Source organism: Amblyomma mixtum, chromosome 1 (assembly GCF_055824585.1).
Source record: "Amblyomma mixtum isolate Tamu chromosome 1, ASM5582458v1, whole genome shotgun sequence".
Classification (NCBI taxonomy): domain Eukaryota; kingdom Metazoa; phylum Arthropoda; class Arachnida; order Ixodida; family Ixodidae; genus Amblyomma; species Amblyomma mixtum.
This window is the reverse complement of record NC_143012.1, coordinates 60541880-60569492: the sequence shown is the minus strand read 5'-3', so window position 1 is coordinate 60569492 and position 27613 is coordinate 60541880. Positions and strand designations below refer to the sequence as shown.

Here is a 27613-nt window from a genome sequence, read left to right as displayed (position 1 = left end):
TTAGGAAAATTGCAGTCCTTTTATTAATTCTGGCCTGTGGGATCTGTGATCAATATTTATGCAGTTTTTGGACTATAGTTGCAAACAAAATTGCTCTCAGTCACATTTAAATGGTGACAGTCTGCTCCAAAAGTGCTGTGAAATAGCCTGCAAATTGCTCCAAACCTGCTCCAAAATAAGACTTTTGCTGCTCCCGTGCCTGCTCCAAAAGGCTGGAGCCTGCTTCCACCCCTGCCTCACTGATGCACAACTGCAGGAAGTGTCTGGACACATTGAAGATATATATCCAAGCAGCTGGAGAGGGAGTGGACATATGATGCCCTAGTGGGGGTTTTTGAAGGGGAGTTAGAGAAGGCCCAAAGAAAAAAGGGAAAAAGAAAGGGAAGACACACACCAAAAAGCTGGTGGGACAGGGAAGTGAAGGCAGCCATAGTGCGACGACAAGAGGCATCTAGGGAACACAGATTTGCAAAGAAAATGGGGGCCGCACCAGATGAAGTGGATGCAAAATGGAATGAATACCTTGACAGCATAAGGGAGGCAGCGGCATTAGTCCAAGCCAAAATAGGAAAGGCGGGAGTCCAGTGGATGATGGAGATAAATAAGAAAGATAGGAATGCTGCAAAGAGGTTTTGGGCGCACATAAGAAGGGAAGAGGACAGAGGGCATCCAACACACTCTGACCACACAGGATGGAAAAAGAGTAGAGGGAGAGGAAGCACAAGAATTTATCAGACAAACAATCGAAGCAGCATTGGCAGAGCCTGTGGCGGATGGACTGGGGGAGAGCAGGGACAGCAATGGGACAAGGGAGGAAGAGCCTAGGGAGAGGACAGCAGGGGACTGGGACAGAATAGAAGACAAGGTACCCATTGGAACAGCGACAGGACCAGACGGCACACCTATGAGATTAATTACCATACTAGGCGAAAAAAGCAAATTGAAATTACGACAGGTCATTGAAAAAGCAGTAGGGGGAGGAGACGTTCCAAAAGACTGGACAGTGAGCAGGATGAGACTAATATACAAAGGCAAGGGAAACAAGGACAACATTAAATCTTACCGACCAATTACTGTCACATCAGTTATGTACAGGCTAGCAATGCAGATGGTGAAAATGAGAATGGAAGAATGTGCAGAGTGTGAGGAGATCTTGGGAGAGTTGCAGAACAGTTTCCGAAAGGACAGACGGTTGGAGGACAATCTATTTGTCATAACGCAGTGTATAGAGATAGCTGAGGCAAGTTGGAGGCCTCTATGGATGGCATTTTTAGACATTAAGGGGGCATATGACAATGAGAATCGGGAAACACTTTGGGACCAATTGAAGAGATATGGTGCCGATAGAAATCTGGTGACTCTCTACAACGTGTATATTCAGACAGTGAGGTGGTAGTAATAGGCAGAAACTACAAAACCAGCTAAAGTTAAAAGAGGGCTACGACAGGGCTGCCCACTATCACCCCTACTTTTCATGGTATACATGAGTCAAATGGAAAAGAGGTAGGAAGAGAGTAGGGTAGGAATTGACGTGAGTTATATTCAGGAAGGTCAGAAGGTAAACCAAGAGCTGGTTGGACTGGAAAGGGGGCGGATGACTTTGTGCTAGTAGCAGACAAGCGAGATAGGCTGCAGGAACTAGTTAAAATCTGTGGTGAGGAGGGCAACAAGCTAGGACTCCAATTCAGCAGAGAGAAGTCAGGGATAATGGGATATAATGATGAGAGGGGAGACCCACTAGAAATACAGGACACTATGATAGACCATGTGAGAACTTATAAGTAGCCAGGTGTATGGCTAACTGAAGGGAAAAAATATCTGGAAGAGCATGAGAGGATTCTGAAGGATAAAAGAAAAAGGAATTCAGACATTATGAAGCATAGAGCACTATGGAACTATAATAGGTATGAGGTGGTTAGAGGGGTATGGAAGGGAATCATGGTACCGGGCCTCACATTTGGAAATGCAGTCCTGTGCATGAAATCAGAAGTACAGTCAAGGCTAGAGGTCAGACAAAGAAGTGTAGGAAGGCTAGCCTTGGGAGCCCATGGGAACACTCCGAATGAGGGAGTCCAGGGAGATATGGGTTGGGCGTCGTTTGAGGTTGGGAGGCAATCAGCAAACTGAAATATGATCAGAGACTAACCCAAATGGAGGAAACAAGGTGGGCAAAAAAGGTGTACAAGTATCTGTACATGAAAAGTATGAACACAAAATGGACTAATAGAACCCGAAAGCTAAGAACAAAGTATTTGCGGGTGACGAATGGGACGCAAGAAAATAGTAACATGAAAGCGTAGGTAAAGGAGACGGAAAGAAAGATGTGGAAAGAAAGAATGCATGAAAAATCGGCGCTAGGCATATATAGGACACGAAAACAGGGCATCAAAAAAGAGCGATTATTCGATAATTCGCGGGGCAGTTCACTGCTTTTTGAGGCTAGGAGAAGGGACTCGGAGAACAGTTAACAATGAGGGAAGTATAGGCTAGGTGACGAAACCTACCGCCCGATACAAAGGGTAAAGCTGTTATTATGCACCCATCTATCCATCCATCCATACATCCAGGTTGACGTAGAAAAGAAAGCTGCATCGCTATGCGCATCAACAATGGCAACAACTTCGAGTGCAGCCAGGTGCTGTCATATGGCAAGTAAACTCAGGCGTTTGCAAATTTGTGCTCCTCTAATACGTCTTTTTTTGTGATTATACGGCTGGTCTGGCTCCATGCAGCTCAATGCATGTCAAGCCGCAGCATGTCATATAGAAATCGTGCTTTGTCTTTGCGCGTGCTTAGCAAATTTCCGACCCGTTGGCGATTTTACCAGTCGGAGCAAAGCCCAAGCTTTGCAAATGTCTAGCCACAGATGCAGATCATTTGCCGCAGTTAAAGCTACTCGTGTAACCAGAGTTAGATCAGTTACCTTTGGTGCAGGTTGAAGTACTTTGGCATTCGTAGTGGATAATTCATCGCGTGCTCCCGCATGAAAGTAAACGCAACAAGTGCTAAGGTGTTTGCACTGGCTAGCCGCTAAAAATTGAACGGATCTCTGTGTTCTTCTGTGAAGGCCTTGCTGACACAGTCGTTAGAGAGCTTTTCGTAGCTGCTTTCTGCTCTAGCGGGTGTGACTACAGTCGATGCGCCATTTACTTTGTTCTGCGGTGTATGCGGTCCATTCTGCCTTTAATCCCCGAGTGAGCGCAATTCTGCGATTGTCGTGGTGTGTTTGCTTTCTCGAGGACTATTGTAGCCATAAAAGGTATGGTTCATATGCGCCTAGACACCCGAGAAACTGTGACACCGTGCTTAAAGCGCTGCTGTCTATTCTGGGGCCCGATGTAGGTGATGCAGGTGGCGGTACTTGTAGCCAACTGATCGCGCCGACGAGTTGAAAAAAAGAGCATGTCAATATTGATTTTTTTTTTGTGGCAAAGAAACCACCGCGCTCTGCTGTTATAGAATAATTAAAGGATTAACATTTAAGTATTTTAATGGTCTGCACCGAGCAAGGACAAACTCTTGACACTCTTCCATCGCATTATTTATCTTCCCTTTCACATGTCCTCGTGTCATTCATGTTATTATTGTTAAATGCACATAGTATAACAAAGCTGATTGTGGCTTTGGCACATTATTTTCATTTGGGCTGCTTTCTTTCTTCCATCTCACAGGTGTCATAAATCACGTTAAAAATACAAGGACTGCTAATTGCCAGGAGAATCTTCCAAGGAGAACCGCTGCCAACATCAGGAGACCCATAGGTTGATGCTCGTATCCTGTAAAACCATGTATCCATTGATCTGAATGTGTTGACCATAGTCCTACATATTTAATGTGAACCCGGAAACCGGAACATCTTCCAGTTAGAGAGTAATTACTTATTAATATCCACTAGAATGCACCCGTATGGCTGCTTCAGAAAGTTAGATTCAAGCTATTCCATTATTTTGCAAGTGCCCTGCTTTACTCGTTCGGGGTGATTGTGCCTTTCTGCAGCTTTCTTTCAGTTATTGTTGCATTGTTTATGCATGTATTTCTTTGTGGCATCACATTGCTGGTTGCTACTTTCTGGGGAAAACGTGTGTACAGGAGAAATGGCAAAAGCTGCAGTGCTCCAGGCAGGGCGTCCACAGAACTTTTTTCAAGGGGAGGGCTCCCTATGACTGGGGATGGGGGACGCGGTAAGTTAGCACCAAAAAGACACTATTTGTGGTCTAAACTACCCACATGAAGCGACAATTAGAAACAGCAAATTAGTGCCAAGCTTGGAGAACATGCATTGGATTTTATTAATGAGCGAAGAATTAATATTAATAATCAAAATGCGAAAAGTTACAATCACCAAAGCGTGCTAATGAAGCTGTGTAGTTGTTTTCTGCTTGTGCATAAGAAATATACGACATTCCAGGAGGGAGGGGCACCAGCCCCCCTTGCCCCCCCCCCCCCTCCAGATGCGTATTGTTCCAGGATATTCAGTGTCCAACACTAAAGTGGTAGGGGTTTATCATAGTTTAGCTGAGTAGATGTGCAGAACCATGTGTTCATTCTTCAATCGGAGAGGACACTTAGGGAGGGACGGGGGTTTTAAAAATAACTTTTTTTATTTATGGCTAGAATGTCATGAAAGTTCGCACACAGATGCATTTTTCTCGTCTGATTCCAAATATGTAATCATAATTGAGCTGGCGGTATTAAATCTTTCAAAGTCTAGAATGTAATTAGGTAATTTCTTATGCAGCTTTATTGAACTTTCTCATTGCATTTTGTTGCTTTTATTTACAGGAATTGATAGCCAGAGAGTTCCCATACCCGGTGACATTCTTCGATTTTCTCTGAAGGCATGTCACCGCCTTATACTATGTTGAAAGTAAAAGGTCGCAGTATTTCACACTGCAGCTTGTTAAGCCAATCGCAAATTGCTATTTATACATGGTCTAAACAAAAGAAGTAAGAATGTCATTGGGTATGGAAATTTTCTGGCTATCAATACATGTTATGGTTTTGCACTAAAGCTGGAGGAGACATTTAAGATCCGCCTAAAAGGTATATGACCTGATAGCAATGATGTGTTAATGGCCATATACGGGGATGTGGAGATGCTCTACGTTACATTCATAAACCCCTGGGAGTCCTCATACCTCCGCTAGTGCATTGGTTAAACAATGCGGCACTTCTCTGCGATGGCAGGTGGCGCCACCGGTGGGGCTTGTGCGACCCTGGTTGCTATTCCCGAGCAGCTTCTCATGACCAATCATTGATTAAAACTCGCGATCCGGTAGGCAGGTTATGATAGTGTCACAACGTCTTGTGACCTAGGTTGCTTCTCTGGGGATTTTTCATGGATTTTTCACTCGCAACCAGTGATGCTGACAACGCTGCTGGCTTTTCTGTGACACGATACCCTTAACATTGTCGCATTAAAACTGACCTGTTGCATCTGTTGTGTTGTGAACTCTGCAATTATACATTTTCATGCATTGAGGCATGCAAGGCATCCATATTTCATGATTTAAGATGCAATGGTGTTGGAATTTATTTTTTGCTACTTGTTTGCAATATTTAGTGAACATGTTTATGTGTGTTCTTTGCTAGTTTAAAGTGTTTGTGAGCAACTTGAGTCAGTATGCTACTCTTTAAGAGTCGTACTTGAAGTAGGAAATAGCTACATTTCTTTATTTCTTCTTGAAGAAGCTTGGACGTCTCTGTTTTTTCTCTTGCAACGAGCCAGCATTTCTAGCATGGCTTAGCTGTGCTTTCTCGTCCTTTCTTCTAGCACTTCCAAAAGGGCAGACTGCCGCCACTTATTGCCAGCGATGTCGCGCTGCTGTTGGCAGAATCAGTTGCTGGTATCTGGTGGCAGCGTAGCAACCAGCCTGCTTGGCGGTTGTTGAACAGAATGACTGCAGCCCTTGTGCGCACTCAATTTAAAACTTTGCAAGGAACATTTGAACTAAGCAAACAAAAGAATCTACAACAATCTGGAAAAGTGTGGAAGCAGTTCCGCGTGGCCGTAATCAAACGAGATATGTCCGGTTGCATCTCGTGTCACAGCCAAAATGATAAAGCTGCATACCGACGGTTTGAGCATCAGTAAACTAACAGTAAGATGATTCGCAGCAATATCAGCAGTATATATTTAGTTATAGGATTTTTAAGACCGCCTTAGTGTTTTACACTGTAGTTTTGATAACACTCGTGCATCTCATGTAATATGACACTCATTACTGCCACTGCATGCTTCCTGGGTGGCACAGCAGTTGGGTCTACAGAGTTAAATACTAAACGTGTATTTTCTGTCCACGACGTCGGGGTTCTTAGACACAGTCTGCCATGAGAAAACGAGACTATGATATGAAAATATTTGATTTAAAATGCTTCTGCTGCGTATCACAGAGCCACAGTGTAGATTTGCTTATTTGGACAAGGAGCTCTCAATTGCTGCAGAAAAGAATAAGTTGATGAAAGTCAGCAGGCCATCTCTTCAGCAAAATACTGCAGCTTGCAGTGCTTATTCTAATCAACTTCTCTGCTCCGTTTCATTTTGCAGGCATCGAAACCAATACTGGCGACCAATGAGTACACAAGCTGCCCAAAGAACCATCTTCCAAAAACAGTGCTTCCAGCATTTTCAGGATGAACTGCCTGATGTTCATAATGTTTCTTCATTTTTCTGCATACAACGTCCTTCTCGGTTGAGCTCAGAATAGCAGTAGCAATAACTTTTTGTTATGCTGTCAGATGTTTTCAGGTGATTTCTAATCTGCAGTGTTTTAACTGATCTCTACAGGAGCTTGTAGTGCGTGTGCTTCTGATTCTATTTGGTGTTAGGAAATATTATCTAGTCTGATTCATTTTGGTTTGATATTAATGGTTCATGCTTATTTTAGTGCTATGGACTACATTGGTGACCCTGCTGGCAGAGTTGGTTTTGTGCTTGTGGTGTGCGATGTGAGTGTTTCTGTTCTTAGTTTATTTTTTGTGATCACCGGGTCTGATTACGCAAGATTGAGTATAGTTCTTTTGTTTTCTTAATTGCTTTTTTTATTTTGCTGTCTTAACATTCAGAACTGCTGTGTATGTTTTTATTTATTCATTGCAGTTCAGTTTGGTAATATCAAAGTACAGTTATTTTTAGTCACGGAGCCTTGTTTTTTTTTGCTTGAGGCTACAGAAAGAAAATTGTTTCCTTATGATGTTTGCAGAGCAGCTAAAGAGGTTCATGCTTTGTTGGTACAATAAACCTATCATGGTAGCTGCCAGACGTGCACACTGTGAAATTATACGCGATGTGGTGCAGTGTGCAGAAGCAAATGTGCTGATGACGTTGTTATTTTCGGTCGCGATAGCTCAGCTGAAATATAATATTGAGCATTTGATTGCATTTTGTGAAAGGGAGCTAGGCCTTCAGCAATATTTCTCCAGCAGTTTGCTCAATGTTTATCTGCAACATGCAGGGTAATGAACGTTCAAGATTTAATAGACAAAAGGAATGCTCAGCAGTGTATTGTGTCACAAGTGAAAGCTCACATACATTCTGTAATTCGTCACAAACTTGCACAGACTTGCAAGATCCCTTCCATGAAGCCAGACATTATACGAGCACTTTGTCTAAGTTGCTCTGATTCTTAATCTTGCTCCAGAGTATGCCGAGTAATTGTTCGAAAGCTAGAACATTATCCTTCCAACTCCATGCTAATTTATAGGTACCAGAAAATTTGGTTCAAAAACTTTTTTTTTTTGAGGAACAACTCATTGACCCTGCAATGAAATGTTAGCCTGAATGTTGTGTAAAATTGCCTTCTTCACTTACAGGTTAATGGCTGCCCCTCCATACGGGCTGTGACATGCTGTAAATACTCTCATTTTCTTGGTGCAGGCCTGGTCACAGCTGATTCCAAGCTCAGAGTGCGGCCTGCGGAAAACACCAGTAACCAGCTGCACCAGTCGTCCCAATGCAGTCGGAGCTTCATGCAGAAAAACCCTGTAGAGCCGCACCTTCGTGCCCAAACAGTTGACCATCCCTTCCAGTGTGAACACTGTGGAAAGAGCTTTGCAAGAAAGCATGACTTTGTAAGACACATCCGTACCCACACGGGTGAGCGTCCATACAAGTGTGACCACTGCGAGAGCAGCTTTGCTCAAATGTGGAACCTGGTGCGACACCTTCGCATCCACACGGGTGAGCGTCAATACAAATGTGACCACTGTGGGCGCAAATTTGCTGAAAAGGGTCAGCTAGTGCCACACCTTCGCACCCATACGGGTGAGCGTCCATACAAGTGCCATCTCTGTCCAATGGTCTTTACACACAGTTCAAACCTTGGAAAGCATGTGCGTGCCCACAAGAGAAAAACCATTTCGGTGTCAGCTGTGCACAATGTCGTTTAAAGAAAAGCACAGTGTAAAGGTATATGAAAGCAGGAAAAATGCTTCAGATGCCACAGTTCATTGGAGTTCGGATGCCTTTTCTCAGCATCATCTCAATACCATTGCTAGATAACCTGTCTCACTTTTTAATTTGCTACGTTAGGGAAAAAATATGCGAATTTACCTGCCTTCGTAGTACAGATAAATTCTGCGGTTTCTTTTCCTTCTCCATAAGAAACCTGAACGTGACAGGCTGGTACTTTACTAGCTTAGTTTAAGCCCATTGGGTGATGCGCACGAACTGTGGTTACAGTGTTTGGCACTAGCTTGTAAACTGACATACTCACATGAGAGTAGTTCTGTGTTCTTTTAAAAGCAAATGTAATGCCACCAGAGAAGCATGCTTTTTTGTTATTCCTTCCATGCTTGTGTTGTGGCTGTATTATTGGGACAAAAGAGCCGAGAAACAGCCCTCGCTCCTGATGATAAACTTTGCTGGCTTCTGTTTGCAGGTTTTTAGAGCAGTCTCTTTCTTTAGATTTAAAAAAATGAATGCTTTACTGCACTAGATTCCTGTACATTAACTTTTGTCAAATAACCTGCTATCTTTGCATGTGGCATGTTTTTATTACAAATTATGGTCTCAGCATTGTCAGTCTTCAAAAACATGCTGTAGCTTCGAAGGAAAACCATCACCATCTCAACAGCAGTTGTTCTCATTCTATTTTATGGTAATGGCTTCGAGGTATTTAAGCATTTCTGCAGCAAGCCCTTGCAGATTGTGTTGTGGTTATGGAAACTCAAGTGAACTTGCTTTAGCAACTACATTGACAAAAATTGATATAAACTGACTGTTGACATAAAAATTATTGCAATTTATAAGAGCTTCTGGAGTTTCATTTGTTAAAAACCACTGAGGGACACTGGGGACAATGCTATCAAATTCCTTCCTGCCTCTGCGATTCTCGGGAGTCTCTGATGACAAAGTAGGAGGACAGTGACTCCGTGACTGCTGGCGGCAGGGGCGTACCAGCCGAAATGACAACTACTGCCGGCCTGATGTTGAAGGAATCGATCACCTGTCGTCGCTTCATTTACGTTTGCACCAATGTTACGATGGATCCTTTTCCCAATTTCGGCAACGAAGTACTCGTAAGGAACTGCGTCATGCATTCAGCAACCTCAGCCCCTCACAGCACGCGATGCTTTTGAGGGCTGAGGCGGCAACTCTTGCAAGAAAGTCCTAGCTCCAAGGAGTCGGCAGTGTCGCTGTCGCCACTGAGCCACCGTCACGAGTGGTGTGTAGCAACTGGTATGTGCAGGCATATTGAAATTCTGTAATAATACTCCTTATAGGGCTGGTTATGCACCCTAGTGTCTTGGTACGTTGGTGGAGCGAACACGCTGTGTGGTGTATTTGCTAACATGGAGGCACGTTGAACATTGGCTACACATAGCTCTTTTTCCTTGTCGCAGTTGCGTGTCATTGCTCGAAATCCGGCCGAGGAGCACTTGCTGCTCTGCCCTTGTAAATCGAGGTGCGTAATAGAACCATACGGGCATGCAGAACGCATAGCCGCGAAGTACCCCAAAGAATACCAAAACTCAGCCGGCCGCCTTGATGCGCCTCTAATTTCCGGCTTTCTTTGATTTTCAGCATTCAGGTTGTCTTTTTTCTCTCTTCCTCCTGCGATAAAACTGCACTAGAAGCTTGAAACAAAACTTGTATACTTTAGTATGGATCAAACACATACGCTTCATGTACGTTTATTAGCCTCAGAGATCTGTGGTGCCTTTTTTTCCTATTTCATCATCATGCTTATACTTGCGAGATTGGTCTGTGGCGGCAAAACCTGTATTTTAGTTCTTGCTCTTTTCTACCTTACAAGAGCGTTCTTTGTTTTCAGAAAGAGCGGTGTTTTTGTGTTTAGTTGCTGGTATTCTATCGATACAAGCCAACTACATTTTACTCCTCAGTGTCCCTTTAATGAACATTTTTTTACTCCATTCCAGTATGTGTTGTGAGCTTTAATGCTTTGCAGAACAGAGACACCAACCAGCCAACAAAGGTCTTTCTTGACATTCCTACTCCCAGCACGGGGGCCCTTGTTCACAGCAAAGATGCAGTCTCCTCCATAAACCGCAACTGAGTTTACTTGGAAGAATCAAGATGCTACAAAAAGCAATTGCAGCAGCATGCTTGTCATGGGAAAAATAAAAACATTCTTAATAACGCTTAATCAGCACTGAGTGATGAATGGCCGCGAGATTGACTGCGACAAGGCAAGGATCGTTGCAAGCAAAAAAATGACAGCATCACGACTGCACATGGAATCTCTAACCATGTATACAGAACACGTCACACAAGTTGATATGAAATGACGCAAATCTAAACCCGATATACACATGCTCCTTCAGGTGATTTTTTAAATCTATTTAAAATAAACCTCTTTTGGTGATGTCTTCATTGTGAATGCGGCCACCATGCCGGCAGGTGAAATGTCAACAAATCTTTTTTTGCTATTTTGTGTCTCTGTTTTCAAATGTAACACCCCCCCCCCACCCCTTCCCGAATGGGACTCTGTCACACTCTCAAATTGATCTACAGTACTACATCAGCTTTTTTCGCGATGCTGGTTAGTTCGCAAACGGTTTACTTGCTGCTTTTGAGGGTTCTGTCAGTAGTAATTGTGTGTTGTTGTAGCTTGCAGCATTTGTGACCAAATCAATAAATATTTGTTTTCATCCATACAAAGCACAAGCATGGAGTGCCTGCAGAAAGCTGAAGCCATCGGCATCTTTGTGAAGCAACTGCCTTTACACATGTTGGCAGCGAAATCACATTACGGACAAGATATGGACATGTACTGACTAACAACTGATCGCTTTATTTATAGTGATTGGAAGTTTATGGGCTGAAAGATGGAGCTAAATACACAGCTGATTTAGAAACAAATACAAATCACGGATTAACGCTGGCTCATGGAGTGGAGATATGGATGAGAGTGACCTAAACTAAATCAAGATCTAGCACTGGAGATATGGCTGAGGGTGACCTAAACTAAAACAAAAACTAGCACTTCCCTCCAAGAAACCTGTCTTCGTATTTTTTCAGTGTTATTCGGTGGGGTGTGAATGCAAGCATTTCCTTCTTTTCAGATCCACAACACTTGACCCTTTGTGGGAAAATGGGACACGTGCTGTATTTGCGCGATTGTAGGTTGACCTCTACTGTTTTCATTTGAAAATCCGAAGTGGGGCGGTCCACTTGCAATCGAAACCACAGCTGTGCACCATAAATAAAGGCAAGACAATTGAGGTATCAGCAATGCTATAGCGTGGTTGCAATTTCAGATTTGCTCCATGACTCTGCCCAGTAGAATTCAGTTAAAGGATTTTTATTTTATTTTTTCTTTCAACTGCACACTCGGCACTCAAGGGAGTATCGATAGTTGATAGATCATGATGGCCCGCTGTTCCAATCGTGGTTGCACCATTCATGGAGGGGGAAAAAATCCGCCGCCACTCGGAACCAGTGCTTCTGAGGAGTGTTTTTTGTAGCTGATAGAAGACTTGACACCGCTCACACATTTGACAGCTGCTGGCAACGTTTTACCGGTTATTAATGTACCGTTTCGTCTATCGTCATTTGTGCTCAGAGTCCAATATGTGTCCAGCTCTCATTCATGGCTACATTCAAGAAAGCTGTCATTCTTTACATTGAAGAAATGAACAACTGTGCGCTAGGGCCAGCTGTTCGACGTCTCTTAATGGGTGATACAGGTGCAGCGTTGCAACGAAGCAAAATTTTCAGCTGTTCCACCCAGTGTTGTGGCGCGTCCGTTTTTCAAAGAGGAATTTCGTGGAACGACAACGTGCTGTGGTTGTTTGCTGGTTAATGACGTTAGAACGATGTGCTGCGGGACTGCAGTAGCGATGACGACGGCAGCGCTAGTGAGGACGATGGTGTAAGCGTGCAAATGTGAACAAGTAGTCCAGTGACTAATACCTTTTCGTTTTGCAAGGTGCCCACTAGCGTCTCACGTTAAGAGGCGGCGTCCGGATAATGCTATCGCATTCTACTCTGAAAGGGGCTCCATAAGGTCGCTGTGTGCCTGGCATGTTAAAGCACGCCGCTTTATGAATATTGTCCAGCAAGGATTTTTTAATGGGCTTTGCTGAAGCTGAGCTATCTGTAGTGAAAATTTGAACTTCAGCGTCATCGCGCCTTTCTCTCTTCTCTCATCATTTTTTGCACGCTGGAACGTCGGTGCTCCTCCAGTGGCCCCACCGCCGGGAGCAGAGCTTGCTGACCCACCGCAGCTACGTGGCTTATTGGCCGCAGCCACGGTAGCTGCCTCACGTCTGAAAGAATCTAACCAATAGCCGCCTCTCAACTTGTGTATGCAGATGCGAGCCACAGAGGAGGCTGCGAGCAAGAAAAAGTTGCCGATAAGGGCTCGTCAACTTTTGTGCGTGACTGTGGGTCCTCTGCGGCCTGTAGAAGTGTATTATTTCGCTTAGGTTTTCATGACAACACAGTGCAGTTATTGAGCGAGCTGATGTGTTCTTCTCAGAAGGTGTTTCAGAGCCCCTTTAGAGGCGATGTTTAAGCAACCACCAAGTTTCTTTTTTTTACCAAGCTGCGATATGAGGGGGGGGGGGGGTCGAGTTAATTTACATGTGAGTCAACTTATGATCAAGGAAATACGGTACGTGCTACTTTTTTTCATTGCCATGTTTTGAGTTGTGAGCCTAGAACTCCTGCATCCATTGCTTTGATATTTCTAGCGCCACCTTGTGGATGTCCAAGGAAGCTTTTCTGCCTTTGTTTTAACAATATTCACCCGGTGGCATCACATACACTTATCTCAAACAAACCGTTCCGCTTGCATGTGTTGCACGTGTTTTAGAAAGGATATTGGCGCGATATGTCGTGTCTAGGGTATGGCGCAACTTATAGGAGCAAATGGACACGCTGACTGAGCGCTGAGAGGCGGAACACTGCTGTGTTTATTTTTGCCTTCCTTATGTGCCGGCATGGGATGACAAGATGTGTACATGTGCCACATTACCACGGTTGCACACAAGTCGGAGTAGCACCCCATCCCCTGTTTTATTATTTTTTTGCAATGACACCCCCCAACCGCCCGACCTAACATGTCCCAATATGCGCGTCTTTAACCTGAAGTACCAAAAAGCCGTCGCCATCAGCAGAACCCTGGCTGATGCCATCATATACTGTAAAGCATCTATTTCGCACTGGAAACCACCGGCACTTGTGGCAGATAGGCAAAATCGATGGCTCAAGATGCAGCACAAATGAAGATCGTAGTACTCACCTCCGTAGCCATGCATGTTGAAAAACGGTTATAATGATAGAAACAGGCATCTGTCGTCATCTGACAGCACCTGAAAGAATGCATGAGAACAGTTGATTTCTTCTTTATTTTTCTCGTATTATTGGCTCTCACTTCGGGGAAGTGGCCCATTCATAGGTGCGCCTCTTGACCACATATATGCGGTATATTTTTACTGGAAAAACTTCAGACGGGCTAATTTATTTCTCTTGCTACTTGTCACCATTGCTAGGATAGCTTAACCATTCACCATTATGCTTTCCATGCTTTCTCATCACCTATTGTAACATTTTTAGAAATGATGACTGCTACAATGCTGCCACTGGCTCTGCGCTCCTGCTGGCAAAGTGCTTGCTGGTGTCTGTGATGGTATCAGGTGTAATGTTTATTGATATTAATTTCAAAACCACCGCACTCGTCATTCCTACTGTACAACCTCTAAGCAGGGGTGCAGTCATGTCCTCAAAGTTGCATATAGTTGCTGTATCAACTACATATTGCGTGCCCAATGTCGAGGTTTACGGACACCATCTACTATGAGATAGAGTACCGTATGAAAAAAATGAGGTATTAAATTAACCTGCTGTGAGTCTCAGTGCCACAGCCTCGTATTCGCTTATACAACAAAGAGGCATTTGCCTTTCATAAAAAAAAATAGAAGCGAGCAGACTAGCCCTTTAACAGAGTGCTGTAGCCTGCGACCGTCGGTTCTGATGATAATCAAGTTTCTTGCTCTCTTTCACTTTTCAGGCATTTGAACCAGTAATGGCAAGCCAAAGAGTACACAATCTACTCGAAGGCGAATCTTCGAAAACCTCTGCTACCCGCATTTGCCACTGAAACACCTTGATGTTTATGAAATGGCATATCCAGTGATCCATGCTAGGCGAAAAAAGCAAATTGAAAGTACGACAGATCATTGAAAAAGTAGTAGAGGGAGGAGAGGTAGGAGACGTTTCTAAAGACTGGAAAGCAAGCAGGATGAGACTAATATACAAAGGCAAGGAAAACAAGGACAACATTAAATCTTAGTGACCAATTACGGTCACATCACTTATATACAGGCTAGCAATGCAGATGGTGAAAATGAGAATGGAAGGATGGGCAGAGAATGAGAAGATCTTGGGAGAGTTGCAGAACGGTTTCCGAAAGGACAGACGGTTGGAGGACAATCTTTTTGTCATAACGCAGTGTATAGAGATAGCTGAGGCAAGTCAGAGGCCTCTATGGATGGTATTTTTAGACATTAAGGGGGCATATGACAATGTGAATCAGGAAAAACTTTGGGACCAATTGAAGAGATATGGTGCCGATAGAAATCTGGTTGACTTTCTACAACGTGTATATTCAGACAATGAGGTGGTAGTAACATGGGAGGGAGAAACTACAAAACCAGCTAAAATTAAGAGAGGGCTAAGGCAGGGCTGCCCACTATCACCCCTACTTTTTTTGGTATACGTGAGTCCAATGGAAAAGAGGTTGGATGAGAGTAGGGTCGGAGTTGACGTGAGTTATATGCATGAAGGTCAGCAGACAAGCGAGATAGGCTGCAGGAACTGATTAAGATCTGTGGTGAGGAGGGCAACAAGCTAGGACTCTAATTCAGTAGAGAGAAGTCAGGGATAATGGTATATAATGATGAGAGGGGAGACCCACTAGAAATACAGGACACTATGATAGACCATGTGAGAACTTATAAGTTGCCATATGGCTAAGTGAAGGGAAAAAATATCTGCAAGTGCATCAGAGGATTCTAAAGGATAGAGCAAAAAGGAATTAAGACATTAGGGTCATTTTTTTTTACCTACACTGGTTACACCAGTGTAGCAAGTGTATTATAAAATTATGATACACTGGCTACACTAGTGTAACCAGTGTAGGTAAAAAGAATGGCCCTGTTATCCCTGTTATGAAACATAGAGCACTATGGAACTATAATAGGTATGAGGTCGTTAGAGTGGTATATATAAGAGAATCATGGTACCGGGCCTCACATCAACGTTGCCTCACATTTGGAAATGCATTCCAGTGCATGAAATCAGGAATACAGTCAAGTTTAGAGGTCAGACAAAGAAGTGTAGGAAGGCTAGCTTTGGGAGCCCATGGGAACACACTGAATGAGGGAGTCCAGGGAGATATGGGCTGGGCGTCGTTCGAGATTCGGGAGGCAGGAAACAAGGTGGGCAAAAAAGGTGTAGTATCTATACATGAATAGTATTAACACAAAATGGACAAATAGAACCCGAAAGCTAAGAATGAAGTATTTACGGGCGAGGGATGGGACGCAATAAAATACTTTTTCTTTTATAGGCACCCTGCGCATCTAACTCCAGCGCGACGCGCGCGCCACTGGCGGCGGCGCGCGCGTCCCTGTCAGGAAGGCGGGGGCAGTCCGACAGCTCCCGCTGTATTGCGCGCGCTGTCGCGAAGCAGTTGTGCGCCTCCTTTCCGAGCACAAAATGGCACATAACAACAGCAGAACACATTGCTGTGTTGTAGGATGCGATAATACATATATAAGTTCGCCTCGGACAAGGTTTTATGGGTTTCCAACGCGACATTGGGAGACGGCCCACCCTTCGCGACGGGCAACAGGCGCGCACGATTTCTGGTCAAACAATGTCAAACCCGTGTGGAAGACGCTTACTTGCCTCATGCATTACCTCCTAGACAGGTTTTTGACTCATGGCAAATTCAGCAGACTCGGAGGAATGCTAATGGCTCTCTTGAAACCCTTCGCTCTTCTTGCAGCCACGATTTCCGTTCATTGACCTGGCTGTCAACAATATGTGCGCTTAAAAAGCCACGCCGAAACTCGCCCGCAGTCACACCTTAGGAAGGAGCCTAAATTTTGCTCTGTAAAGAATCGTTTACCTTAGTTCCAGCTATGCGAAGAATGCTTGCTCGCTTCCACTGCACCTTGTCGTCCAGCGTCTTTTCGACAGTAAAGGCACGTTTTTATGGGCTACGGCTACGTGCTCCTGATAAATATTTGCCTCCACGTCTGAACGACTGGGTGATAATTTAGTACAATAATCATATATCCTAATGTCGAAGAGTCAGGGCACCTGTACTAAATGCACAGAAATTAAACAAACTTGCAATGAAATTCCGCTTTTTGAGCACAAGCTTTCTGCAAGAATTCTGCATGAAATAGCCGGGGTACTCTTTTTTTGCAGAATCCTAGTAAAAAAGTTTTCTGTTTTGCGCAGGAGTTTCTGTGCGCACAGGCGCATCGCCGCAGCTTGCATTCTCTTCTACTTACAAAAGCTCGTTCATTGCATATGGGTATCTCACATGACCAAAAATACTGTCTGACGCACGTGTTGTAGCGATAATGGCCTGGCAGTTGCTGAAAAAAAGAGAAAATATGAGTGGCAGATTACGCAATGGGCACATCATTTCATGGCGTAGTTTGAACAGGGTATTCCACATCGAACACCGAAGGTGCGGCAAACGAGAATGTTATGAAGTCAGGTTTGCGCCGTTCGCTCAGACACTGGAGTTTTCTAATTACCTTCAATGTTATGCCGCCTGGCATGGGCGTCCGGAGGGGGGGGGCAAGGGGGGGCGGTTGCACCCCCCTGGAAAATCACTCACTCGAACCGTGAGTGATGGCCGCACACCAGGGGCGGTGGTGCGCTCAGTCAAAAGGGTAAAAGCAGCCCCGCATGGTCACATCTGCGAAATGCCGCGTCCGGGCGTGCGTCGTTCCGCCGTTTTCAAACCACGCCATCGTTAGCTCTACTGAAGGGCGACCTGTTCCAGACATACAGCGGCACCGGCGAGCATGTGTTTCGAGCCGCCTTGAGATGGGTGTCTGTTTCTTTGATCTCTAGAGAGATAGCGACACGGAGGCAGACAGTGCACGGGGCATCTTGTTTTCGCCTATGTCGTTACGCCGGTCACCGATGAATTCTTAAGGAGGGAAGGACAAATCAGCCGTGTCCACCCCCGCTTTGTCGGGCTGCTCAGGGGCAAGCGGGCGATGAGTTGGCGCCGCCGCCGCTCGCTGTCTCCTCCGATCCACGTGTAGCGCAGTTCGGTAGAAGCGCCGCTTTCAGAATCTCCGGCAAAGGGGATTAGCTGCTTTTGTTCACGGCGACGCAGTCTCCCGAGGCGCCCCCACACCAGCGTTCTTTGCGTCTTCTGTGAAAACCAGCGCCTTTGGTCAACGCAGCCCGATGGCGCCTGCCTGGCTCGCCTGTCACCTCTGGCTGGGCCTCAAATCACAACAGCGCCCATGTACTGTGCGTGTCAGTGCATGGTAAAGAGACCCAGGTGGTCGACATTACCCGGAACTCTGTACTACTCCATCCCTCATAGCCTGAGTCGTTTTGGGGCTCTGAACCCCATAAAAACACAAAAACAAATTTTCCGACCGGAGTGGCGAGTGTCCCTTCCCCTCGGAAGTTGCGCGGCGTTCCTTTCACCCCCAAAGTGCGCATTCGGGGATACTGCGGCAAGTAAGCCCTCGCACGTGTGTGCGCCTCTGTGTTTGTGCTTGGGTGTTTTTAGTGGCCGGTTGTCAGCGAAGCTGAGAACAACCAAGACAGCGGACGAGAAAACGACGAGCGGCGAGCAGTGTGTGTGGGGTTGCTCGACTGTGCGGATGCGCAAGCAAGATGGAGCGAGGTGTATGAAGCTGCGAGCGTGCATTTATCTTGTAAATAAGTTTTCGTTGTATATATAGTCATCTTTTGTTTTCAACGTACGCGTTCAACAGTTTTTCCAATCAATGTGTATGATGAGTGTGCACCGAGAGCATGTAATGAAGCACAGAAGTGAATTTATCACACGTGTAATTACGCAATTCGCCCAGAAAAATCCGAGGCGCCTACAGTTGCTGTTCAAGGAAGACTGACTGAGTGACTGTAGTTGCGTGTTTGCGAACATATTGTGCTGTGTGCTGGTCATCAATCCGGGTGAGTCGAGAACCCGTATGCAGGAAGGCTGAGCACTCTTCTCCACGAAGTGATATAGCATCTTTTTGCATTTTTTATTAATTTTAGTTGTTTCTTCGTTGATAAACTCCAATGTACCTCTCCTAGCCGCGCTTTAATTTGCTGTTTGTAATTTTTCTTTCATGTGTGCATTTTGTTTAATGTTTATTTATATATAAATAAATAAATTTACTCCGCAAATAGCGCCTTTTTGCTACGAACATGCCCCCCCCCCCCCCCCCCCCCGGGGCACCAACGGGGCCCCCCCCTGCAAAAAATTCTGCGGACGCCCTTGCCGCCTGGCCGTCTTTGAAAGTTCAGGGTAAGCCTTTCTAAATGCATGAACACCTCAGGCTTGCGGGTGCCTCGTTTTGGAGAGCGTTTCACACCGCTCCAAAAACACGGTAACGGCAGCAGCGTGTTTACATTTGCCTACCTTGCAACTGCAGCTCGCGGCTACAAGCTGTCTGCTGGAAGATAGCTACATAAAAAAAATTGAGTGAGAGTGCAGCGCTGACAGGCATTACACAGAAATATTTCTTAGCGTTAATTTGATCGTTTTCGGTGGCAGACAAGTGATGCTTGTCTGCGCAATGCACCGAGCTGCTACTTCGCTCCCGTCGCACGACACCACCTCTTTCACATTGGCCTGCTTCAAAAAGCTTCGTTCTTTTCCTGACGTTCGCTCCTCGAAAGAATTTTTCAGCCTCATGAATGCATAGGTCGAAATCCCCCCTCTACGAACAGCGGCAGCCGCTAGCAGACGCCACCCCTTCGAAGTCGCGGGGCAGCCTTCCTGACAGGGACGAGGAACTGGCCGCACGGGGGAGCTGAACGCAGCCTCGACGGTGGCGGTGCCTGGCGAGTGAAAGATGTCGAAAAAAAGAATGCAAGAAAAATCGGCGCTAGGTACATGTAGGACACGAAAACGGGACATAAAAAAAAGAGCGGTTATTTGATAATTCGTGGGGCAGCTAATTGCTTTTTGAGGCTAGGACAGGGACTCTCAGAACAAAAACGTATAGGTTCAAATTTCAAGAAGGGGATATTTTGCGCTCTGCGTGTAAAACGGAAACGGAGACCATTGAGCACTTGGTTCTTAGTACTAGTTCACTATAGTTCTGAGGTGCGCACGGACAGCAACAGACATAGGTACAGCGCTTGGATTTGCTGGGGAGGACTGGTGAGTGGATGGGATGGGCGTGACATTGACGACGGGGTGGTTGTAAGATTGGTGGAGGAAATCAAGGGAGCGGTGAATTTGGAGGGGAAAAGGTATCCAAACTAGACATTGTAAGAGCGAAATTGAAAGAAAGGGAAAAGAAAAATCAATTAACAATGGGGGAATTATAGGCTAGGTGGCGCAAGCTGCCGCCCGTGGTAAAGCCATTATCATCCATCCACCCATTCAACAACGCTGTGCGACCAAATACGAAGGCGACCAGCTGCTGTCATGGCAAGTAAACTCAGGGCGTTCGCAAATTTGTGCGTCACAAATACGTGTTTTCTGTGTTTATACTGCCGGTCTGGATGCATGTCAAGCCGCAGCATGTCATATAGAAATCGTGTTTTGTCTTCGCGCGTGCATGGCGGTTTTCCGACTCGTTAGCGCTTTTGCCGGTCGGAGCAAAGCCAAAGCTTTGCAAATGTTTAGCCACAGATGCAAATCGTTTTGCCGCAGTCAAAGCTACTCAGGTAACCAGAGTTAAGGCAGTTGACTTTGATGCAGGTTGATGTACTTTGCCATTCGAAGTGGATAATTCATCGCGTGCACCCGCGTGCAAGTAAACGCAACAAGTGCTAAGGTGGCGATTTGCACTGGCTAGCCGCTAAAAATTGAATGGATCTCTGTGTTCTTATGTGACAGTTTTGCTGGCACAGTCGTGATAGAGCTTTTCGTAGCTTCTTTCAACTCTAGCGGATCTGACTAAAGTCGATGCGCCATCTACTGTGTTCCGAGGTTTATGCGGTCCATTCTGCCTTTAATCGCTGAGTGAGTGCAATTCTGCGATTGTCGTGGTGTGTTTGCTTTCTCGAGGACTATTGTAGCCATAAAAGGTATGGTTCACATGTGCCTAGACACTCGAGAAACTGTGACACCGTGCTTAAAGCGCTGCTGTCTATTCTGGGGCCCGATATAGGCACCCTGCGCATCTAACTCCAGCGCGACGCGCGCGCGCCACGCGCGTCCCTGTCAGGAAGGCGGGGGCAGTCCGACAGCTCCCGCTGAGCTGCGCGCGCCGTCCCGAAGCAGTTTTGGGCGTCCTTACCGAGCAAAAAATGGCACATAACAACAGCAGGGCACACTGCTGTGTTGCAGGATGCAATAATGCATATATAAATTCGCCTGGGACAAAGTTTTGTGGATTTCCGACGCGACATTGGGAGACTGCCCACCCTTTCGACGGGCAACGCGCTCGCGCGGTTTCTGGACAAGCAGTGGTCAAACCCGTGCAGAAGCTTACTTGACTCATGCATGGCTGTAAACAATATGTGGTCTTGAAAAGCCACGCATAACTCGGCCGCAGTCATGCCTGAGGAAGAAGCCCAAATTTTGCGCAGTAAAGAATCGTTTACCTTACTTCCAGTTATGCGCGGAATCCTTGCTCGCTTCCACTTCGCCTTGTCATCCAGCGTCTTTTTCGACCGTAAAGGCACGTGTTAAGGGGCAATGGCAACATGTTCCTGATAAATCTTTGCCTCCACATCTGAACGACTGGGTGATAATTTAGTACAATGCTAATGTCGAAAATTTAGGGTACTTGTACTGAATGTGTAGAAATTAAACAAAGCTTGCAATGAAATCCCGCTTTTTAAGCACACGCTTTCTGCAGGAATCCTACATGAAATAGCTGGGATGCTCCTTTTTTTTTTGCACAATCCCAGTCAAAAAGTTTTGTTTTCCGCAGGAGTTTCAGTGCGCACAGGCGCTTCGCCGCTGCTTGCATCCTTTTCTGCTTGCAAAAGCTCGTTCATTGGACATCTCATATCATCAAAACACTGACGCACGTGTTGCAACGATAAGGACCTGGCAGTTGCTGGAAAAATTAGAAAATATGAGCAGCAGATGAGTGGCATGGGTACATCATTTCAAGGCGTAGTTTGAACAGGGCATTTCACATCGTACACCGAAATTGCGGCAGATGAGAATGTTATGAAGTGAAGTTTGCGCCGCTCGCTCAAAACCTGGACTTTTCTAATTACCTTCAATGTTATGCCGCCTGGCCGTCTTTGAAAGTTTAGGGTAAGTTTTTTTTAAATGCAGAAACACTGCAGGCTTGCGGGTGGCTCGTTTTGGAGGCTCCAAAAACACGGCAACGGCAGCAGCGTGTTTACATTTGCCTGCCTTGCAACTGCAGCTCGCGGCTACAAGCTGTCTACTGGAATTAGCTACATAAAAAAAATGAGTGAGAGTTCAGCGCTAACAGGCACCAGATACAAATATTTCTTAGCGTTAATTTGATGGTCTTCGGTGGCGCAGGGATGCTTGTCTGCGCAATTCACCGAGCTGCTACTTCGCTCCCGTCGCACGACACCACCTCTTTCACATTGTGTACATGGAATGCTTCAAAAAGCTTCGTTCCTTTCCTGACGTTCGCTCCTCGAAAGAATTTTTCAGCCTCATGAATGAATAGGTGAAAATCCCGCCTTTGCGAGCAGCGGCAGCCGCTAGCAGACGCCATCCCTTCGCAGTCGCGGGGCGAGCCTTCCTGACAGGGACGAGGAACTGGCCGCGCGGGGGAGCTGAACGCAGCCTCGACGGTGGCGGTGCCTGGCGGGTGCAGGGTGCCTATAGGTGATACAGGTGGCGGTACTTGTAGCCAACTGAACGCGCCGACAAGTTAAAAAAAAAAAAAGAGCATATCAATTTTAATTTTTTTTTTGTGGCAAAGAAACCACGGCTCTCTGCTGTTATAGAGTCATTCAAGGATTAGCAATTAAGTGTTTTAATAGTCTGCACTAAGCAAGGACAAACTCTTTACACTCTTCCATCGCATTTTCTTCCCCTTGACATGTCTTCGTGGCATTCGTGTTACTATTGTTAAATGCACGTAGCTTAACAATGCTGATTGTGGCTGTGGGACACTATTTTCATTTGGTCTGCTTTGCTGTGTTCCATCTCACAGGTGTCATAAATGATGTTGAAAAGATGACTGCAAATTGCCAGGACGATCTTCCAAGGGGAACTGCTGCCAATGTCGGGAGACCCATAGGTTGATGCTCGTATCCTGTAAAACCGTGTATCCTTTGATCTGAATGTGTTGACCATAGTCCAATATATTTTGGGCGAACCCTGAAACTGTAATATATGCCAGTTAGAGTGTAATTATTTATTAATATCTTCCAGAATGCACCCCTATCATAGGTCGGCACACTCACTCATGAGTGCACTCATATCGCCTCACTCGCATTCACACTCACATCTGTGAGTGTGAGTGAGGGGTCGTGAGTGTGAATGCGAGTGAGTGGATGTGAGTGTAAGTGGAGATCAGTGTGAGTGCGAGTGAGTGAATGCGAGCGTGAGTAGAGGTGAGTGGTGAGTGGACATGATTGATGATTGGACGTGAGTGGCAATGAGTGGATGCGAGTGGTGGGTGGACGCGACAGCGAAGTCAGTCGCGTATGTTTCGCGACAGCGGTACCCTGTTAGCTATGTTCATGTTTTTAACAGCCGAGGGAAGCCAATATTCACTACTGGTGGCGCTCGAGGCATCATGCCGGTGTCTTTGGACAACCGAAGCAGAGGATTCCGCTGGCACGGGAACGGCAATCTTTCGTTGCATTTGTAGTTCACCACTGGCACGGGCGCAGACGCGTTGCAGATGCAGTGAGCTCCTACTTGTTTTTTGAGATTCTTTATCGAATTCCGCATTGCCAGTCCTGAAAATATAGACAGGTGTATCTTGCCACGCTCCCTGCACGGCTCGATCACATATACACAAGAGTTACAATGCTTACTGCTGAAACAACGACCGTCCGCTTCTTGGCAATAACTACCGTAAGATGGGATCTGGAATGCTGCAGTGTACTCAAGTTTTTTCTGGGCCCAGGTGTGCTCATTGCAGAGCTCTGCTCTGGCCGTAATTTGTTGATTGGGCCGGACCCACGCGAAAACCTGACCTACTTGGCCCAGCTATTCAACTGCACAAGCTCGGCTCAGGCCCGAAAACGACGCGATAACCAAGTGCGCTTTTCGGCAATGCCAGAGGGTTCTTGTTTCTATCATGTACCTGAAGGCGCCCAGCATCACAAATCAAACATGTGGTTTTTATTTATTTTTTTATGCATAGTATCAGACATGGTGATGCCTTTGACGCCCAAGAAGATATCCAAAATGGTAATATTTTATGTTTTAATTTGCGCCAAAAATGATTGTTTCGTGCCGATGGTGGTAGTGAAGGTCACGGTGCTGAGCATTGTTTGAACCGGTACATACTTCCGTGAAGAAGACGGGTCACAACAAAGGAACACACTTTGTTATGTCCCGTCATCTTCACACCAGCACATACCAGTTCAAAGATGAATCAACTCGCCGAAACAAGAGTATTACTTGTGCATTGTTTGCCGAGTCCGGGTTCGTGATAAAGAAATGTCCACTGGGTTTCTTTTTTCCTGCCCTCCGCACAACTGCAGAGTAGGGGGTGAGTCACACTTGCCATCCAGCTGGATAAGGGCAGCCGGACAGCGGAAGATTCCGAGATTACTGCAAAAGGTCACACCCTCTCCGGGAACGCTTACATCAGGTCGCATCCCACTATGCACGTTCTCGCGGCAAATCCGATCCGTGCCGCGTCACGTGGCTTTTGTCCCATGTCTATGGCGGTGCGCGTTGTCAGCTTGAGGCGTGGTCAACAGGACATTGCCATGCTACTGCAGGCATGAAGACAGTTTGTAAGTGAGGGTACTGAACAGATGGTGACCAGAGGTTGAAACGACTTGCACCGTGGGAAAGCGAGAATGTTCGCGAAACTCGTGGGAGGGAGGGAAGGATGCTCTGAAATTTTGATGGTGGAAAGTGTACAGTCAGGCCGGAATGAAACGCGAACAGAGCATGTCAAGAAAACAAAATATTTTACCTGCCTACTTTCAGCTGAAGTGTACAACTAGCCTGATTCATGTGTCTGGGCAAAGGGCCTACTGAAATGCATTATTGAAAATAGGTTGTAAAGGAATATCTCGCTGCAAAGCAGAAATGTATGACATATGCGTGTTCGCGTTTCATTCCGGCCTGACTGTACATATTTGCACAATGACAGAAGCCAACAGCCACAGAAACCAAGGGGCACAGGGGATTTTTTTTTAAATTTATTTATTTAATTTTGTGGTGTTGATCAATTTAGAATATTACTGAATATGTTATCAGTGATAACATATGATAACATGTTCATTAATATTCTAAATTGATCAACACCACAAAATTAAATAAATAAAAAAAATTCCCTGTGCCCCTTGGTTTTTGTGGCTGTTGGCTTCTGTCATATTTATAACGAGCCCCTCATTCCCCTTCCCTTGTTTGCATATTTGCACAATGTTTGTCGAGATGAGTAATCTTCTTTCCAAAATTATTCATTGGCTGTGTTGTCCTTTTCCAGTTGTTGATTGGTGATGTTTTCCTTTCCCAATGATTTATTGGGTTAATGTTTGTGGGGTTACCGGATTGGTTACTGTCCTCACCGAGGGCGGGGACATAGGTTTTAAAAACAGGTATTTCGGCGGGACGGAGGGCTGTTTTCGTCACGTAAAACTACGAGTCAGTCAAACCTAAATAAGTTTTCTCCTTGCTTGTACCTTTCTTTGTTTTATTAGGTGTTAATAAAAAGTTAACCTATCCAGAAGTGCTAGCAACGTGATTGAGCAATATCGAATTTGCAAGACGTCAAGCACCTTTCAATGATCATCAGCGAAATTTCCCTCCACCAGATTGATAGGGAAACTCAACTGTGATGAAACATTGCGGCAATTTTCGGCTCTGGATATGAGGTGGCAACCAAATTGGCCACACCTTTTTTTTTTGGTTGGATGTACAGTTCAAACTTAATTTTTGTGAACTCGGGAAAGGGATATAAAATAGAATGTCTCTGACTATTGTCACCGTTTCGCTAGAAAAAAAACTACAAAATAAAAGCAGTACAAGCGAATGAAAGATAATAAGAATCAAGATAGGGCGACAGTTTCGTTTTGCCTAAAATTATCGTGCAAGCGAGTGCTGCAGTTCAAACAGCCAATTCCGATAAGGCAGCGAAGAATAAACCGTCCGATGGGCGCCACAGCCAAAAATGTGACCAGAAGAAAACAGAAAACTGAGGGTGGCGGGTGGAAGGAAGGCCAGGAGCTTTTCATAAACAGGTCGAAGGGTGCCGGCATGTTCGGCACTGGACAGGGCCCGTAGAACAGAAAAGAGTTGAAAATTTAGCTCCCCCACGCTCACCCAGAGTCCCCCCCAAAAAGTTTTTTTTTTTTTTTGTGGTAATGAAAAGGCTCCTGTCAGCGTCATATAAGCGGAGCTCCGTCGCCGGCAATTTTGGCGGGTGGGGGCTGCCCTGGCAAGTCAACAACTGCATACAAGCTTCCATGTATGTGTGCAAGGCATTGTTCTGATTTCTGGCTCCTAATTTTTGCCACTGGGGGAGTGAAATCGAAATGAGCTTGTGAAATGCGATTTTGTTTATTTTTCATGTTTTCAGTGAAGTAAGTGGATTAACTTCTGTTTGCACGCATCGATTTCAGCAATCCTACCCACACTGATATCTCGACAGCATGAGGTATCCTTTGAACCGGATACTACGATTTCCTCTAAGAACTTCTGGATAGCGCTTTTTCCCAGTAAAGTCCGATCGTTTCAGAAAGGCGTGCACTACAAAATGGCTCACAACTTACCTGCATACGCATTCTTCCGTGAACGACGTTGGATAATAATCGGGTGCAATGTAAGCACCCCCTATTGCCACGCGGATGCGCACTTCGTCTCCGCACGCACTGGCCTCAAAAACACCGCACCAGTTTGTAAAACCTCCTCCAGAAAGGGATTAAGTGCAATGTAGAAAACGTTGTGCACTGTAGACATGTCCACAGATCGGTCACACATAGTAGCTTGGGAGGTTTTGTAAATGGACTCCTAATGGTAACTTCCCCTAGCATCGCTATTATGCGGGGAAATCCTCTACTTGCGGCCCATTCCAGCCAATTTCTTTTCCGTGAGGAAATCACTCAATCGTTTGAAAAACACGCTCCATTTTCCATGCCGCCAAAAGTATTCATGGTCTCCACTTGACTCCAATGTGTTCATGCAGAGTCACGGAACTTCATTGTCAAGGAAGACCAAATGTCGGTAATTAGACACCATCGAAGACTATCGTCAAGGCAAACTCAGTACTGTGACTTAGACACCGTCATATGTGCACGCACAAGGGAGAAGGGCGCCCCCCCCCCCCCCCCCCCCCCCCCGCCATTGTCTAAGCCTCCTAATCGCCAAGTCTGCGCCATACATGTACTCTGTCGGACCTGTTTCGTCATTGTTTACAGTGCAATGCTATGGCCAATCAGGTTTTCTAGTGGCCGAAGACCCACAATGTTGCGTTCCAAGAATTGCTTACTTACCGGGCCATTTTGAGGCAAGCTTTCCTGGTTCTTTGTTGCAGTGACAGTGACAAAAAACAAATCTGTCACATTTTCTGAGGTCTAGAGAGAATGGAAATTACTCCGGAAGCGCGATGTTGCATTGATGCTTCAGCGACGCAGTGACTGTACTCGCGTGTTGAACAAGGGAGGGAAAGCCTCGGTGTGCTTGCGGAGGTTTCAACAAGAGGGCTGTCTTCATCTGGATGAAGACGAGACCTCTTGTGGAAATGCTGGCAAGCACCCTGAGGCTTTCCCCTCCCTTTGTTCACATTTTGAGTGTGAAGAAACCAGCGGCTTATCCTCTCTATACCCTATATTCGTCTG

The 27613-nt window shown here is 45.6% G+C and overlaps 1 protein-coding gene and 2 long non-coding RNA genes across 5 annotated transcripts in view; all 3 read left to right on the top strand.

The window, feature by feature from the left end:
• Window positions 1-2518: 2518 nt before the first annotated feature.
• On the top strand, window positions 2519-6672 carry LOC149366423 (uncharacterized). The gene is made up of 3 exons (XR_016283849.1): window positions 2519-2648; window positions 3672-3761; window positions 6548-6672. It is a non-coding gene; the product is annotated as an uncharacterized LOC149366423 (long non-coding RNA).
• A 144-nt stretch (window positions 6673-6816) lies between these two features.
• Window positions 6817-8015, top strand: LOC149366422 (uncharacterized). The gene is made up of 2 exons (XR_016283850.1): window positions 6817-6948; window positions 7877-8015. It is a non-coding gene; the product is annotated as an uncharacterized LOC149366422 (long non-coding RNA).
• A 32-nt stretch (window positions 8016-8047) lies between these two features.
• The window catches only part of LOC149366420 (uncharacterized), a 30976-nt gene continuing 11410 nt past the window's right edge, over window positions 8048-27613 (top strand). Inside the window, exons 1-2 of one of the 3 annotated variants that reach the window (XR_016283846.1) lie at window positions 8048-8179; window positions 11527-16045. The gene's annotated coding sequence lies outside the window, so the exon portion shown is untranslated. Of the gene's footprint in view, window positions 8180-10462; window positions 16046-22797; window positions 24009-27613 lie in introns of those variants that run through there. The other 2 variants (XR_016283845.1, XM_089550705.1) reach the window with 2 other exon arrangements.